The following is an 18,746-nucleotide window of genomic DNA, read 5'->3' as shown; positions in this document are numbered from 1 at the left end:
GTAGAGATAAATCTTTGGATCTTTTGAAATCCAGGGTCAAATGTAACTCTAAAATACCACCAGTCTATGTAACTGATAAGTACATGAAAAATTAAGAACCTGCACATTTTAATTCAATACTTATTCTTCAATAGCAATACTATAATTACCTATAACTTAAAGTAAAAATTATATTAAAAGCCAGAGTCCCATCACCCTACAAATTTTAAAGTTTATTCCAAATATATGTATATACCAGGAGCATCCAATAAACTTTTATACTATTTTCTTATTCTTGGCTAATCTCCCTGTTTTGAATTGAACACTAAGCTGCCTTCAGTCTCACTATTAAGTTTATTTGAGTGTATATGTCTGACCACTGGAAATTATATGTGTCCTATGTATCCATAATGAAGTTAAATAATAAAATTTCATAGCTAGATTCTCAAATATCTTTGCAGTGAAGGTCAAGTAATTGATCCTTGTGGAAAATCACGCTGCAGGAAAAACACAGTGCAGGTCTACAGGTGTGATGATGGTGTAAATGGTCGTCTTCTTTTTATGACAGTCACTGCTTGTCGAGGGCCAGGTTTTTTACCAGCTTGATCTAATTTAAATCAGGTTTTACTGGGTCAATGTTGCTTTCAATTTTTTGTTTTAAAATTAGAAGTGGGAAAAATAGTTAAAGTCACTTTTCCAAAAACAGAAACCATCATGGTTATGTTTTTATAAGCAATTCCTACACCATGATGATTAACACAGAAAATATATAAGGAGAAGAAATCCTTCTAAATATCATACTACTGTATAGAAGAATGAAGCGATAAAAAGCAGAAGAGTGTTACTACTTTCCATTCAGCAGGTATGTACTGAGTAACAGCTTTGTGCAAAGCCCAGTACCAGATCCTTGGAGGGTCACAGTTTTTGTCTTTCAGAAATTTATACCACGATTAAAATTTTTAACTAAGAAATAAATTACTATAATATAATAGAGGATACATTAGAATAAGTTTCACAAAAATAATCAGGCAATCAATGAAAATATTTTATTGATTTTACTGAAAATAAACAGGAAATATATAGGTAAATCAATGAATTCAGAAACAGATCACTTGGCGTGATCACAGGAGTAGAGCCTTGAGTCACAGAACACTAATTTCAATTTCGATCATTAGAAGGTATATATAAGGAAGCTGTAATGTATACTGCTTTAGACAATTCAAAATTCCTCAATATTTTCATATTATGCATTGATTTGATAATCTCAGAGTAGCTTTCTAACATACCATAATCTACTCATTCCACATTCTTTTTTTTTTTAATATTAAATTTTATTTAGTTACTTTTCAAGTACATTTTTTTTTTATCTATTTCTCCCATCCCACCCGCCCCCCCCCGGTCTCCCCCCTCCCTCCCATCCCCCCCCCAGTCCTCCTCTCTATGTCTTTCATACTTGTTCCTCAAAATCCCTCCCCCTTTTTCCCCTTAAGTTCCCTTCCCTCTCCCCTCTCATTCCACATTCTTATCTTCCCTATCCTAAAGTGACAACCCTAGTTCTCAACAACATCAATGAATGTGCTCATTTACTCTATCTAATGGCACACAAGTATAGTTCAGAATGTCTGCATAAATACCAATAAGGAGAGTTCAAGATTCCTTAGCAGTTTTGTGGTGTATGAAGCCAAAAAATTACCTGATTTAGCCTTTTTTTCTGTGTATTTATGTTGTCATTAGGTTCATTTCCTTGATTTCAATATTCTGGTTTGCTTTTCTCATTCCTCTTCATTTAAGTTTAAAGTTGAATGTTTAAAACATCAAAACTCAAAACTGTATAAATATTGCCATAGACCTTCTGTTCTGGAACACAGTTAAATTACTTGGACAGTTTGACCCTTTCAGATTTTGCTTGATTGACTTGTTAGGAGGTCTGAAATCCAGATTGGCCTAGGGTTAATGATTCCCCACTCCTGAGTCTAGCCGGTTTCTCAGTTGATGGGAATGGTCCTGTTTCTGCACTTCAGGCACTGTTCCCTCCAATGCTTCCTGCTGGTTCCTTTCCTGGGCTAGTTTCCTCACCTGTGTGTGCTGAACTGCTGCACATTCCAGGCACACTGTGCATCTCCAGGGTCCTCCTTCTGGGCAGCCCTCTCCTATCCGGTGCACTGTGCTAGAAGCTGTACCACCTTAAGTGTCCTCAGACTCTCTCTCAACTCAGGGACTCCACTGTGCTCTGCCTAGGCTGCCCTTACTTGCACTGTGGTCTGGAAATTCTCCCCGAGAAGAAGCAGAAGCAATCATAAGGCTTGTCATTTTTGTTTGCTCTCTCCCTCGGAGACCACTGTAGTTTGTTGTTATTTGTCCATGTCTTGAAACCATTGATTCGTTCTGTTGTTTTTTGGTATTTTTGTATTATTTCTGTTGCACTTTTGTATTTTCTCTTTTTTGAGGGTAGGGGGTGTTTCAAATAGAAGGATAAATCCAGTTTCTGTTATTTCATCTTGGCCAGGAGTAGAAGATACACTAAGAGAAATCTGAATCCCATTCTGATTTTTTCCACCTATCTTCCAAAGTAATTGTGTGTAATAATTAATGGTTTATCCTTCCAGTGTTTATATTAAAATAGAACATAGATATACATTTTTTCTTTTCCTTTGTCTTTCCTTCATAGAAGGTAGAAAATACATATTCTCTTTAATTACTTTCTCTTTTCTCTTATCACTATAACCTGGAAGCCACACCACAGCAGTCCAAAGTGACATTTAGATTTACTTCTAACACCTATACAATATTTTGTTTTGCAGACTCAGTCAGTCTTCTAGGATTGGGCATTTAATTTGATTCCATTTTATTGTTTAAAATAATGCTACAATGAGTAATCTTGAGTGTATGTTTTTTATTTTGGGAGAGATGCATTTTCAGGGTAAAATTTTAGACCCAGGTGGCATAATCTTAGTTTGGTTTCTTCAAAAGGAGATCTTGTGACCAGGATGCAATCCCAAGTGTCTACTTGAGAAATGCAAGGAGCACTGGTGACACAGGGAGAAAATCCAGGCAAGAAAGGATGCTATACCCAGCCTGCTGCTAATGGAGACAGGAGCTTAATGCTGCGGAGTAATGCTAAGCAATGGTGCAATGGTGCAACCTTTGGGGAATTACATCAGTTATTCCATTTGAGGAATTATACCAATGCTCAAGAGACATTGGTTGAGAGCTTCACCCAGATAATGTTAATTCCCGGGCATTTCCAGCTTGCCATGATAGTGGGCAGAAGAAACTTCCAAGGTTCGAGGCAGAAAACCACAGAGTATACTGAAAGATCAGAGGGAAGTGAGGAGTATGGACAGAGCCAGCTACGGTGATTCTCTTAAACTTTGCCAAGTCTCTCGCCACAAGGTGGGGGTCATCTTGCACCCACCCACACCAGCAATGTACACAAGGGCCTGCTTTGCCTCAGCTTTGCCAACAAAATGTGTCAATTTGGCAATGACTTCTTGGATAGACATCAAAAACATAGGAAACAAAAGAAAAAATAGATAAACTAGACTGCTTCAAGATTTAAAATTTCTGTGGATTAAGGCACAAAAATCAATACAAAAAATGAAAAAAATTTCAAATCATAAATCTAATAAGGGGTTAATATGTAGACTATATAAAGAATTCATAAAACAAAACAACTTTAATAGACATTTCCCCAGAGAAAATATACCAATGGCCATTAAGCACATGAAAAGATGTTAAACATCTCTAATCAGGGAAATGCAAGTCAAAACCACAATGAGATACCACTTCATGCCCATAAATATGCCTCCTCTTAAAAATTTAACAAGTACTGGTTATGAGGTAGAGGAATCATAACATTTGTCCATTGCTGGTAGAAATGTAAAATGGTGTGGCTACTGTGGAAAACAGTATGGTGGATTCTAAAAAAATAAAAAGAGAGTTTACCATATGACTTGGCAATTCCATGTCTAGGCATATACCCTCAAAAATTGAAATCAAGGTCTCAAAGAGAAAAATTTTTTCCATTCATGTTCACTGCAGCATTACTCACAATAGCTAACAGGCAGAAGTGATGCAAGTTATGGCTAAATGGATAAACGAAATGTGGCATATAAATACAATAGAGTTTTATTTAGCCTTAAAGAGGAAGGAAATTCTGATACATGCTAAAATGTGTATCAGGAATGAACCTTGGGCATATTATGCCAAGTGAAATAAACAAGACACAGAAGAACAAATATTGCATGACTCCACTTACATGAATTATTACCTAGACTAGTCAAATTCATAGAGACAGAAAGTTGAATGGTAGGTGCCGGGGCTGGGGGACGGATGGGAGAAATGGGACATTAAAGTTTGATGGTTACAGAGTTTCAGTTTTGCAAGATGAAAAGAGTTCTGGATATTCATTGTTCAACAATGTAAAAGTACTTAACACTACTAAAATGTATACCTAAAATGGTTATAAATATTTTACCACTATTAAAAATAAAGTATACTAATTTTTTTAAATGTCTACCTTTTCCCACTGATCTGAAAGTCCCCTTTCATTATACTGAATTCCCATGTGTGCTTGGGTCTATTTCCAGACTACTTTTCCTCCAAAAGACAACCGGTGTATTAGTCACATTATGTCATCCCTGAGGTTCTAGAGTGTGAATATCAGAAAAATTAAGTACCCTATGATCCTTCTCCATTCTTGCATGTTTATTTACTATATGAATATTAGAATCAAACTGCCAAGCTCAAAGTAAAAACTTGTCACTTTTACAGGTACATTAAATTAATTTGAGAATCAATGACACCTCTATGAGGTTGAGTCATCCTATCCAAGAACAGGCTATCACTACCCATTTCTTCAAGTCTGCTTTTAGATTTTCCAGGAAAGGTTTAGAATTTTTCTTATACAGATTTGGTACATATACACTTAATTTTACTCCCAAGTGTTTTATTTTCTTATTATTATTGTTGTTGCTGTCATAAATAGAATTTTTCATTCAATTTCATTTTCTGTTTGATTTTCTAAGTTAATTTTATATCCCAGTACTTTATTGAATTATTTTATTGTTTTAGTTTTCTCAGTGATTCTTTGGATTTTCCAGGTATCACCTGCAATGAGATTGTTTTACTTCCTCTTGCAAAATTCTTATGTTTCTAATTATCTTTCCTTGTCTGATTTCATTGATGCACACCTCCAATATAAAGCTAAACAGAAGTGAGAATGGTGTCATCCCTGCCTCATTTTGGGACTAGGGGAGTCTTCTCATATTTCAGCATTAAGTAAAATGCTGACCTTATTTCTGCAGTCTGAATATTTCAGCTAATGTTAAAGAACTCTTCACCAATTCCTGTTTTATTGGGTGTTTTTTTAAAAGTCAGGAATAGGTGCTAAATTTTGTTAAAGGCCTTCTGAGCATCTATAAAAAGAATTACAATAAAGGTCTGGATCATAATTCCATACACTCCATGAAGGCACAAACCTTGGCTGCATTTTTCAACACTCTATCTCCAGAATGTTAATATAAAAAGCTTAGTATTATTTTAGATAAATCAATAAATGAGCAATTTTAAGTTGCTAATTCTTCTATATAATAATATTATATTGTTTTTAGTGTTTATAATACATAACAGACATAAAAAATGTACATTTTACTTGCTCATCTAATAAGTGCTCCCAACAAATAAAGAAAAACTAGCCGTGAAAGACTATAGACTTCACCTGCACAGTTTAGCTGTAACGCATTTGGTAAAAATTTTTCTCTGTACTAAGGAGCTTGTTTCTCTTCTCTCTCTGGAGGTCAAAGCATCAATGGAGAGCTAATCTGAGTCTATTTTAAATAATCTATACAAGTTTCAACATTCATTATGCTCTCATTATAAAAATGTTCAGGTGAAAAGCTCAGGGCATCTAACAGCAGGTTGAAAGCTTTAATTCAGTAGAAGAAGGGGACACCGTCAGCCAATAATAGAAAAGCCTGTTTTAACAAAGGATGTTATTCTCTTAAAGCAGTAATCTATAGCAAATTACACAGAAAGAACTTGATTATAGTTTTCAGTCTTTTAGAAAGGGATAATTTAATATGAAGTTAAAAGCTGATTCATTTTTGTAAGGGTTTTACTAGCTGTCAATTGTACTCTTTATGAATCATCCACTGAGTTGATGCATAGCTAAATACAGACTGGAAAACATTATTTGGTTATAATTAAGGCTCTCAATATGATATTGTAGAAGTTGGATATACTACCAAATATATATATTCTTAATCCACTGTTTAATTTATATTTCCTTAGCCCAGATATTTACTTTATGTAAAAATCTTACTGTACTGTGCTTTCTGAAAGCCAACTCAAGAGCTGAATAAAGCAGCTGGATATAAATAATCAAAAACACTTTTAAACGGCATATTCTCCCATATTTTAGTGCTGAAGTAATTCTCGATAGAATACTGGAAAAGTCAATAGATAGGGTATTAACTTTCGGGATCACTATGTCTGAACACACCAATAGAATATTGCAGTGGCAAGGACGCTGAAGTTCACCTACTAATACATTCGACCCTCTCCAATAAAAGAGAAAAACTGAACTCAAAAATGTTAAGTGATTTTCTAAGCCACATGTCCAGTTATTGCTAAAGACAGAAGTAGTTGTAGAAGATTTTCCACTCAAATACAAACTCCATTTTTTCTCTGTTTTTCGCTAAACTAGAGTTAACACAGAATATGGGACACATCTTATAAAGCACTACACAGTATATTTCTAGGTAGAAGTAGAAGCAGGAAAGGCAGAATATGAACATATTTTCCACCAAAGTTCTACAATTGACTTCTAAACATCAACAAAGAAGAATATTCAGACAATTCAAAAATCCTATTTTATCCTCAGCCATTCCAGGTGACACTTTGCTCCAGTCACCTCATGTAACTAGCTACTTATGATTATAAAGGATATACCAAGCAACTTGTCCTTTTGTAAGAAATCCTAATGTTCTTTCTTTTACTAAAATCAAAGAAGCCACATAGAAAATGGGCAAAAGACATTCAAAATAAGAAACACAAATAAACATCAAAAGGTCGGATGATGTTCAAACTTACTCTCAATGCAAAAACAAAAAAATAAACCCCCTTCCACAAACCTACTCCAAGAACAAACATTCAGTGGTAGATATAGTCTTATTTGGTGTTCTGGTTTCCCTGGACACATTCCAACATTCCACAGTCATTGATCTGTATGTCCGTAAGTAGTCAATAGTGAGCTTTCTGAAGTCCTCCTGCAAGCAGCATTGTTTCTGGTCAGACTTGACTGCTGAGCCAGAGTCCTCTCAGCTATCATCTTACTAGGCATCAACAGACAACACTGGGGATGGGGCAGACCACTGTCAGGGTCAAGTAAAGAAGAGAGAAGGGGAGGAGGTGGCAAGGGGAAGGAAAGAGCATGAAGTCCAAAAGGAAGGCAGAAACGATGCCCATTGTTGGGTACTGCAAAATGCCCATAACTTCTTATGCCCCAATTACCACAAGCTTTAAATCTTGACTTAGTTCTTCTTTAATTGTGCATTTGTATCTTCAGGATGACACCTGAGGTCAGATGATCTTAGCAAACTTCTCCTGCTACAGAGTTACATACCAAAAGCACAGCAATCATTATGTATGCTTTTACTGACTATGAACCTCTATACACACACACATATACACATATGTGTACGTGTATGGAAACCACTAAGGCTTTGATTATTGATGCATTCGAAAACAGCTGAATAGAAATTTTTTAAAAAATGTCTGGAAATCAAATAAGCCAAATATCCAAGAATGAGTAAAAAACTTCAAATCAACACTGTTATATAACTGACTTTTTAAAAACTGCATGCATTTAAGACAGACACTTGTAATTTTTCACAGACACAACAGTGCCAAACCTCCCATGTCTCCCTTCAGGGATAACCTGTGACCCACTTTTCAATCTACTGGCAGGAAGTCTATTCTGCTAAAACACCTTTTTAAAAAGTGAGGGATCTTACTAAATTTGTCTTATAGTGAATGCATATTCATCACTGATAAATCTTACTCCTCCTTCAAAAAAAAGTTCAATCAGCACCTCAACCACACATTTACTCTACACACACTGGCTGCACACCTTCAACATGTGAAACAAATCCCTGTCCTGAAGGAGCTCACAGAATATCATGGGAGGCAGAAAGTACTAGAGACTATAAAGGAGGGGACTCTGTCGCCTAGAAGCTGAAACGTGCAGCCCTGGCCTTCATTTTGAATGAATTCACCAAAGGGGAAGAGCCCTCCAGGTGAATGAAAGGCTTCAGGCAGGTCACAGAGGGTGAACATCAGTGGCCTGTTGTCAGACTATGAAAGGAATGGCAGAAAGTCAATGGGTCTTCCTGAGAAGCGGGTTTTCTGTACACGGTGACATGGGCACTGCACACATGATGGCAGTATGGCAGTCAGCCTGGAACAAACACAGACTGAACGCAAAAGACCAGTTAGAGATGACTTCAAAGGCCCAGGCAGTGAGGGGGCTGCCCCGACTTGCAGCTGGAAGGGAGTAGCCACGAGGAGATGAGAACGGGGGAGGCAGCAGGACTCCTGGGGGAAGGGGGACTTGTTCTCAGTTCTGACTTTGTAAAGGGAGCATCTGCACAGGTTGAAGGAACAACGGACCACCTGGGGGGGTTGGGAGAGAGTTTGCTGCCCTTGTTTCAAAGGGAAATGATGGGGTTTTGTGGCAGACAACTTCAATTTGTCTAACAAGCACATTAAATCGCACATCTCTTCCACAGCGGCCCCACTGTACCTGCATGTACCTCCACCACACACCTCGGGAACCATTTGCAAATACTCTTTATTAACACAATCAGTCACCCACATTTCAACAAAACTAAAGGGTAATGATGTTCTTACTTATTTTGTCTTCAGCACTTGGCAGGGACTGGTACAGAGAAGAAACCAGATGCATTTCTGGAAATGCCTTTTTTTCTCCATTCCATCCAAGACTACCCAACTACGATTCCTGAAGATCCAGGTCTTTGCCCCTATTCCTATGTTTGGGATGCAGAAGGGCCTTCTACCTTCTACTCCTGCCTAAGGAAAACAATATGCCAGGGTGGGGTAGCTGTCTAGATTACTATTTAAATAAACTGAATTGCAACCTTATTAGAATTACAGTATTCCTAAGAATAGAAACTCATATTTCATGAGGACCAATGTGCTGACTTAATATCCTCTATTCAATTGCAGAGATGTCTACTAAGGAAAACGGTGAACAGTAATTCAGTACTACTCCAAGAAATTTGAAAATTGCACCATAGTGTTCTTTTATCACCCTACTGGACACGATCCCTATTAAATTCAATTGTGTGTACCAACCTTTCAACAAGACTGAACACATAGTAGGCCCTCAGTATCTATTATCTTTTTATTTGTTAACAACTTCTCATTTCTAGGATTTGGAGAACATTAAAAAAAAAACAAGAACTTAGCAGGAATTTAATGAAGGGTGCATTTTAATTCTGGCAAGACCAAATAACCAGGTACCTTTCTATCTAGAAACTCTCCAGATGGGTGAGTTCAGGATCTTGAAAATCAGTAGCAAACTGCTCTGTCAAGCTAAACAAAAATCAGCTCTAGAAAGATAATGTGTCAGTGGTGATTTTTTGCTAGACCGTATTCATTTCCCTTCATACTAATACACCGACATTCAGTAGTGATAAAACAGCACATATGGATAATGCTGTTCGGTATATGCTAACAATCTTGGCAGGATTCCCTTTAATAAACCACTCCAGATGTTAGTCTCGGTAATTATGCCTGCCATCACTCAGCTTTAGGAATGAAATACTGATGCTACATTCCTTGTTTGTGTTTCCATGGATCATCTGCAAACATAAAGCCTGCTCAGTTAAGACAGCCCCATGAACAGTCACTGCATAGAAATGTTCATAAACAAAGACCCAGAAATAAGATGACCAGCGTGAACTGGTAACTATGAAAACAGAGATGCAGTAGAACTTTTCAAATGATTCTTATATGGTACATTTTGTACCTTTGCTGTTAATGAAACATTTACACATTCCAATGCATTACTATTTCAAAACATGCCAGAAAATGGCAGATCTGATTCAAACAACTATCTGTGGGCAAGATACAACAGACTCCTGTGTATGAAAAGAAATCTATTCTGGAAATCTTTTTCTAGGAAAAGTATAAATGAGATACCATGTGCTAAACTTTTAACAGTATTGTCAGAATCAGAAAAAAACACGTGAATGTTTTCATTTTCCAAAGACCTAATTTGCTAAAATACTTCGGTGTGATCACATTGAGAAGTGAACTAAGTCATAATAGATCTATAACTGTCAGAACAAGTTATGACAATTTAAGAAATCAAATTGTCATAAGAAATTTTCAGGGTTTTTTAAGAAAAACCCTGAAAAGTCGTAACTAGTGAGTGATACAACTAATGCAGTTTTCTTCACAATAAAATGAATCCATTTGGTGAGGAATAATCAACCCTATCTTTGGGAGTTTTTAAATGATCATGCTAAAAAGCCAACAGTAACCAGTAAAATGCTTAAACTGATAGCAAATGATTGCTGACATCAGAATACTGGAAGATGAGCAATGCCATCAGTGTCATCACGGCACTGAGAAAGGACCTTTTATAAGAACTAGTTTTATATTAAGGATCATAAGCAATATATTTACCTGCTCATCTTCAAACCATCATGAGAGCAATGTCAATATTCCTGTCAAAACCCATTTGCTCCACTGAAGGTATAAAGTGAAGACTACACTCTGATGGGTAGTTAGCCACAAACTGTGGGTCAGGCAACTTAACTGCCATAATAAGCAGCATGGCACTGACCCCACTATTCTATTAACTTGCCAGAACCCAAATGTCAGACCAGCTAATTCTACATAAAAGTCCTCAGATATAAATAAAATCTAACCAAGAAATACCAAGTAAATAAAAAATAAACAATTCCATATCAAAGACAGGCAAGGGTTTAAAATTGAATGGCGATGCACAGAAGATCAAGTAAATTGCTATGAACTTACTGAATAGCATGCACTGCTGAATGCACTGCGTGTTCGGAAACGACCGCATGGCGGGGCAGCCACCCTAGCAGTGTCTGCACACCCCACTTAAGCATAAAGAGCCACTGACTGGCACACATTGCAGTAGTAGGAATGACTGAGTGGCAGCCCACCTTTGTGGGCTGAAAGAAATCCATGCCACATGCTTCCTCACACTCATGTAAACACAAACCCACCTGACACTGTAATTACATTTTTATGTCAGGAATAACCAAAAAGACAATGAGTCCTTTTTGGTTTGTATGTCTTGCTAATGCGTTCTACTAACATGATGAGCTCTGACTCCACACTGATACAAGGGAAGCCTAACAGAGCAGCAGCCTCTGGAGTGAGGCTGACCTGAGTGCAAACCTCCACTCTGCCACCGGGTAGCAGTTACTTCACACTGGTGAAGTCACTAAAATGATCTAAGCATCTGACTCCTCCTCTGCAGAACTGGGATAATAACAACCCCTCCAACTCAGGCTACTGTCAGGATTAACTGAGACGATACTTAGGAAAAACTTAGCACAACGGCTGCTCTCAGTAAGCCTTCAATAAAGCTTTGTTGCTGCTTCCTTTAAGGGTTTATGTTTTAATCTCAACTTTAAAAAAACACTGTTGTAAACTTATTTATCCACATTCTGTAAAAGCACTGTAACCTTTCATGAATATATTCTTATATCCTATTCCTTCTCTTTATATTTAATATTATTGCTTTGAAAGAAATGACTTCCCTGTGCTTGCTACTATTAACTGTCCACACCTGATCAAAGTGTTTTCCAAAGCATTATTTTTTAATAAGAAGAATCACCATTACATACCATCAATAATGGAAAGTGATTTCAGAAACATGAGATAATGAAATGTGTTAAGACTAGAATGCACATACCCGACCCCCATGCTCTGGGGCACATGAGTGCTTGAATTTTAGGGAAAGTGACAACACAAAGGACATTATGTGCTTCGGGAAGACCACGCCTCCAGAATGCAAACTACTATACTTCTGTGATTGCTTGTCCTGTGCTTGACCACTAGGTTGGTGCAGCAGAAACCAGTCATGCCTGAAACATCTCAGCCCCAAGGCTTTCTGTGACACCCCACAGCCTAATACTTTCTAAGACCTGGCCCCATCAAATCTCTCTCCATAACACATTATTATTCAAATTACACTTCTCATTTTTAAAAACACCAATTCCATTTCTCCCTTCCTCTGTATGTATTCATACTTGTCCCCATCTCCTGAAGCTCAATCTCCATCCCCAGCCCCACTCCGACCTAGAGCCTGCATCTCTGATAGCCGTCTGGTCTTCCAGAGCCCAGTACAAATCCACTTACTCTACGACTCCTTCCTACATGGTCCTTAGGTACAGTTACTTTCTTCTTTACAAAGCACCCATTTTCCACGTTGAATTAGAGTTCATTACGGATATTTTAAATTGCCTCTATTATCCTCTACTCACTCCCTGAGCAAAAAGCCTCATGTGGGATTCATCTTTATATTTTGCATGAAGCATTTCACATGGTAGACAGTCAATATCTTTTTGGCAGGAGTGAATTTAGTTAAATATTTTCCAATTTTAAAGCTATATATTTCTATTTATTTCTGTTCATTGCCTTTTTAATATTCCTAGAACAGAAGGGCACTATTAAATAGTAGGAAGGTTAGTCTTTGGGATCAGACTGCTTGGTTTTCAACCCCAGTTCCACCCCATATTAATAACTAGGAGTCTGTGGAAAAGTTACCCCCCAAAAATGAGGCACATGTAATAGAGGATGGTAACAGCTCCCACCTTCACACAGTCCATGGGACGTGGAATGAGATCATGCATGTGAAGGGTACCTCTCAATGTTAGCTATTAAAACTTTTGTGAAAATACATTCATGCAGAGCACTAGTTTCCCTCACATAAAAATAAAATAAGCAATGTCAAAGCAAGCTGCAGCTCACCTCTGCCCGCCAGCACAGTTCTCCTAGCCTATGCTCAGAGTGAGCATTCAGAGGATTCACACTAGTTCTAGAATTTATACTAGGCAACATGTATCTGATAAGATGTTGGTATGAACTCAATACTACAGAAAAACTAATCCCAAAATATAAGCATACTAATTCCAGAAAGTCTTATTTTTTTCAGGTTCCTCTATAACTTTCAGGGTTTTGCCCTGCAACTCTCTTTCTTACTGGCAAGTTAATCAAGGAAGGATAACTGTATCTCCTCCCACTCAAATCTCTTATGTACGCATACTATGCATAATGATGTATCTGGAGTCACTGCATTTCTTTCCAATCATCCAATAACCTGTGTATTTTGGTGGACACAGTTAGAGCTTGTTCCTGATATCATTAGAATACCTAGATGACTTGGTTTTTAGTCAGCAAAAATAGAGTGCGATAGAGCTGATAAAACTAGTTGCACCCATCCGGGAAACCCATGTGTGAAACACAGGAATAAGTATGGTTGAACTCACAAATCCCCTGAAAGTTTCTAACTACCCAACTGTTCCACATTATCATTCAAAATGAAAATGTTGGTGGTCTTGAAACCAGACCACCTTCTTATACCACACACAAGAATAAATTCAAAATGTATCAAACACTTAAATGTTAGACATAAAGCATTAAAACAAAATGCTAGAAAAAAACAAAAACAGCAAAATCTCAGACGCTGCTCATAGAAATTTTTTATCACATATATCTCCCCAGGCAAGGGAAATAAAAGAAAAAGTAAATAAATGGGACTACATCAAACTAAAAAGTTTTGCACAGCAAAGGAAATCACCAACAAAAAATAAAAAGACAACCTACAGAATGGGAGAACACAGTCTCAGAAACAACTGATAACGGGTTAATATCCAAAATTTATAAAGTACTTACAAAACTCAATACCAAAAAAAAAAAAAACCCAAATAAAAAATGGGCAAAGGACCTGAATAGACACTTGTCCACAGAGGATATTCAGATGGCCAATAGACATATGAAAAGATGCTTAACATCACTACTCATCAGAGAAATGAAAATTAAAACCACAACGATACCATCTCACACCTGTCAGAATGGCTGTCATCAATAAATCAACAAACAACAAGTGCTGGTGAGGCCTTTGAGAACAGGGAACCTTTTTGCACTGCTGGAGGGTATAGAGATTAGTGCATCCACTGTGGAAAGCAGTATAGAGATACCTCAAAAAATTAAAAATGTCTGTCTTTTGACCCAGTGATTCCGCTTATGGGAATATAAGCAAAGGAACTCAAGACACTAATTCTAAAGAAGAGACCATAAACACCCCTACACTCACTGGCGCATTATATACAATTGCCATGTTATGGAAGCAGCCCAAGTAGTCATCAATAGATGAGTGGATAAAACAACTGTGGGACATTTACACAATGGAATTCTACTCGGCTGTAAAAAAGAAGAAAATTTTACCCTTTGCAACGCTTAAATGGACCTGAATAATATTATGCTAAGTGAAATAAGCCAGTCAGAGAAAAACAAATACCATGTGATTTCACTCCTATGTGGAACCTAATGAACTAACTGAACTAACAAGCAAAATAGAGACAGACTCATAGATAGAGAGCAGATGACAGTTAGTGGGCAAGGAGAGGTTAGGGGGGTGAAGGGATCAAGCAAAAAGGAAAAAGGACTCATGGACAACAGTGAGGTGATTGCTGGGGGAAAGGCAATATAAGGGGACTAAATAGTAATGAAAAAATATTTTTAAAAAACAAGAAAAAATAAAGTAATGAGTTATATACTAAAAATAATCTTAATAAAAAATAAAATGCTATTACAGCAATAGATTTTCTGCTCTCATTAATGTTCAACTATTAACAATCTGATGTTTATTGACTTCCGCCAAGATGGAGGCATAGGTGGATGTGCCGTGCCTTCTCACACAACCAAGTTTAGAGATAACTAAATCTCAGCAACAGAAAACACAGCCAGAACACGGAAAATTGAACTTTTCGGAAGTCCGTTAACAACAAATTCTTCAGCCTGACCGGTAAGGGGCGAAACCAGCGGCTGGTGAGGGGTTGCACAGGAGGACTCGGTCAGCCAGACTCAGGCACGGAATCCAGACGCGCGGAATCCAGGCGCAGGGTTGGACCTAGTGAGCGACCGAGCGAGCCACCAGGCGAGCGACCACTGGGGAGACAGCGGGGGAGCGGTGCTGCATGTTGACTGTGGTCGAGCATTTGTGCGTGGGCGGACAGGCGAGGAAGCTGGCGGTTGGACCGGGGCCCGGTGGGTCCCCGGGGTCAGTGGCTGTGGAGGGCGCCGCCATTTCCCCGCTCTGACCCCACCTCCACATGCAGCGTCATAACCCAGCGACTCTGAGTGGCCCGGCCCAGGTGAACCACCTAAGACACTAATCCTCACCGAGCTGTGAGAAACTGCAGAGGGGGTCGCCATTTCCCCGCTCTGACCCCACCTCCACATGCAGTGTCATAACCCAGCGACCTGGGAGTCCAAGGCACCACTTCTCACACTTAAAGGGCCAGAACAGACCAAAAATGTCGCAAGAAGATCTCAAAGACCCAGACCCCATAGATCTAAGCGATGAAGAAATAGCAAAACTCTCAGACGCACAGTTTAAAACACTGGTCATCAGGATCCTCACAGAACTGGTTGATTATAGCCACAAATTAGACAAATATATGAAGGCGAAACTAATTGAAATGAAGGGAATTGCACAGGACACCAATAGCAATGAAAAGGAAACTGGGACTCAAATCAATGGAATGGAACAGAAGAAAGCAAATAATGGCCAAACAGAAAAGAGTCAAGAAGCAAGAATTCAAAGAAATGAGGAGAGTCTTAGGAACCTCCAGGACATCTTTAAACGCTCCAACATCCGAATTATAGGGGTACCAGAAGGGGGAAAAAGCACAGCCACCAGTGGAAAACTTATTTGAACAAATAATAAAGGAGAATTTCCCCAATCTGGCAAAGGGAAATAGACTTCCAGGAAATCCAGGAAGCTCAGAGAGTCCCAAAGAAGTTGGACCCAAGAAGGAACACACCAAGGCACATCATCATTACATTAGCCAAAATTAAAATGAAGGAGAGAATCCTAGAAGCAGCAAGAGCTAAGGGGACAGCCACCTACAAAGAAGTCCCCATCAGACTGTCAACTGATTTCTCAAAAGAGACCTTGCAGGCAAGAAGGGGCTGGAAAGAGGTATTCCAAGTCATGAAATCCAAAGACCTACAACCAAGATTGCTCTATCCAGCAAAACTTTCATTTAGAATGGAAGGACAGATAAGGTGCTTCTCAGATAAGATCAAATTGAAGGAGTTCATCATCACCAAGCCCTTATTATATGAAATGTTAAAGGGACTTATCTAAGAAAAAGAAGTTAAAGAAACATGAACAGTGAAAGGACAACAAACTCACAGTTATTAACAACCACACCTAAAACAAAAGCAAACTAAAAGGACAGCTAGATCAGGAGTGGAAACATAGAAATGAAGATCTCAAGGAGGGTTAGCAACAGGGGAGTGGGAGGAGGAGAAGGGGGGAGAAGGTACAGAAAATAAGTAGCATAGACAGTAGATAGAAAATAGATGGGGGGGCAAGAATAGCATGGGAAATATAGAATCTAAAGGAATTGAGACACATGGTCATAAACTAAAGGGGGGGTAATGGTGGGGATGGGGGGGTAGGGTGGAAGGGAATGAAAGGGGGAATAGAACAACTGTAACAGCATAATCAATAAAAAAATTTTAAAAAAACACTCTGATGTTTAAAAACTATTTAATACCCTTCAAGCTTAATCAAAGGTACTATGATGGATCTGAATACAGGCATCCCTCATTTCACTGTACTTTGCCCTGTTGTGCTCCAAAGACACTGTGTTTTTTGTTTTTTGTTTTTAAACAAATTGAAGGTAGAATCTTCCATCACCAAAGAATTATAACTTCCAAAAGGCTCAGATGACAGCTAGCAGTTTTTAGCAATGAAAAATTCACTTAGTGAGTTAAATAATGCCTAATCACTGGGGTGTACACCTAAAACTAGTATAATATTGCATGCCAACTGAAACTGAAAAATAACAATTCATTTAAAAATAATTAAAAATACAAGCATATTGTTTTTTAGACCTAATGCTATCTCACTTGTTAGACTATAGTGTAAACATGATTTATATGCACTGGGAAACCAAAAAATTTGTGTGACTGACTTCATTGCAATACTCACTTTATTGTGGTCATCCAGAACTGAACCTACAATATCTTTTGAGGTATGCCTGTATAGTTAGGACTGCATAAGGTACAGTATCCCAGAAAGAGGAGGCAAAATTACTTAACACGGATGGTATTTAACATGCATTCATTTTTCATAATTCATTCATTCCACAAACATAGTTTGTATTACTGTATGTGTGAGGCGCTGTGAAAGTCACATGGGTTAAAAAAAATTAAGACAAGGTCTCTCCTTACGGGGCTTGCAGTGCAATCAAAAAGGTGTCCAGTCTAACAGAGACCCAAATCTCTAAATATAAACATATAACCCGATTCAAGTTTCTATTTATAGCACTGCTCAAAAAGGTCCCCATTTTGTTTCCCATATGTTCTACACAAACATTTTAGAACTTTTGCTTCCAATATGTCCAAACAAAAAGTGCTCTGGTTTTATATTTCCCCTATATAGAAGTTGGTGAAGTAATTAGGGGTCTTAAAAATACAAAAATATATAAGGAAAACATTTACTGAACAATTTTCTTTTTTAAATGAATTAATCATATTACAGCCTTAAAGTAACAAAAAGCAAGATACAGAAAAATTGCATTTGTGTAAACAAGATAAAAAAACTTTACATTTTCTTTAAAATTTTTATTGTTATTCCTTAATGCCAACAACTATTTCTTTGTGTCTGAACCATCATTATACATTTTCCATAGTGTAAATGTTTCTTAAACAGAGGACAGACATACACACTGGTGTGTCTAGAATGGTCCTATAGTCCTGCTGGAATTATTCATGGAGTCCACTTTCTCAAATAGGGGAATTGCATAGAAAATTATGATCTGGGTATAATTCTTATTTCCATTGTAAATATTTGTCAACATCACAAAATTCAGTGCTATCTAAATTTATACAAATGATGTATTATGGAACTGTACACCTAAAACAGATTAAGCGTTACAGAATTATACATCTGAAACTTATGTTATTAACAAATGTTACCCCAATAATTTAATTTAAAAATTAGAATTATGAAGAAAAAAAGAAGTTGAGGGATGTTGTGGAGGAAATTTCCAAATTAAACAAAAATATCACAGGTTTATGCCAATGATATATATTGTCTAAGTTAAATTTTTAAGTCAAATAAAAAATTTTTATATCAGTTTATAATAAAATTAAATAAATAAAATAAATTAATCAGTTGAGATGTGACATCTAAGAAATATTTTTTCCAAAGTAAAAAAGGGTAAATATTTTCCTGGGTCACAGAACTAGAACTTTGAGAATCACTGTAATAGCATTATTCACATTCCATTAAAATTCCAGAAAACAACTCAACATATAATCATAATTCAATTTCCCTTTGGATTAGAAAAAATTGTAGACTTGAAGAAGGCCTGTCCTGAAGCCCAGTACAAACACTTTATTTCTGATCACTATGCAGCTAAAGAAGTCACAGACTTTTCCTAAAGGGTTTTACCAAGGCCAGA

The sequence above is a fragment of the Artibeus jamaicensis genome, unplaced genomic scaffold, assembly GCF_021234435.1.
Source record: "Artibeus jamaicensis isolate MK-2021 breed Jamaican fruit bat unplaced genomic scaffold, CSHL_Jam_final contig_864, whole genome shotgun sequence".
Taxonomy (NCBI): Eukaryota; Metazoa; Chordata; class Mammalia; order Chiroptera; family Phyllostomidae; genus Artibeus; species Artibeus jamaicensis.
The sequence above is the reverse complement of the archived record's forward strand: the minus strand, read 5'-3'. Positions refer to the sequence as shown.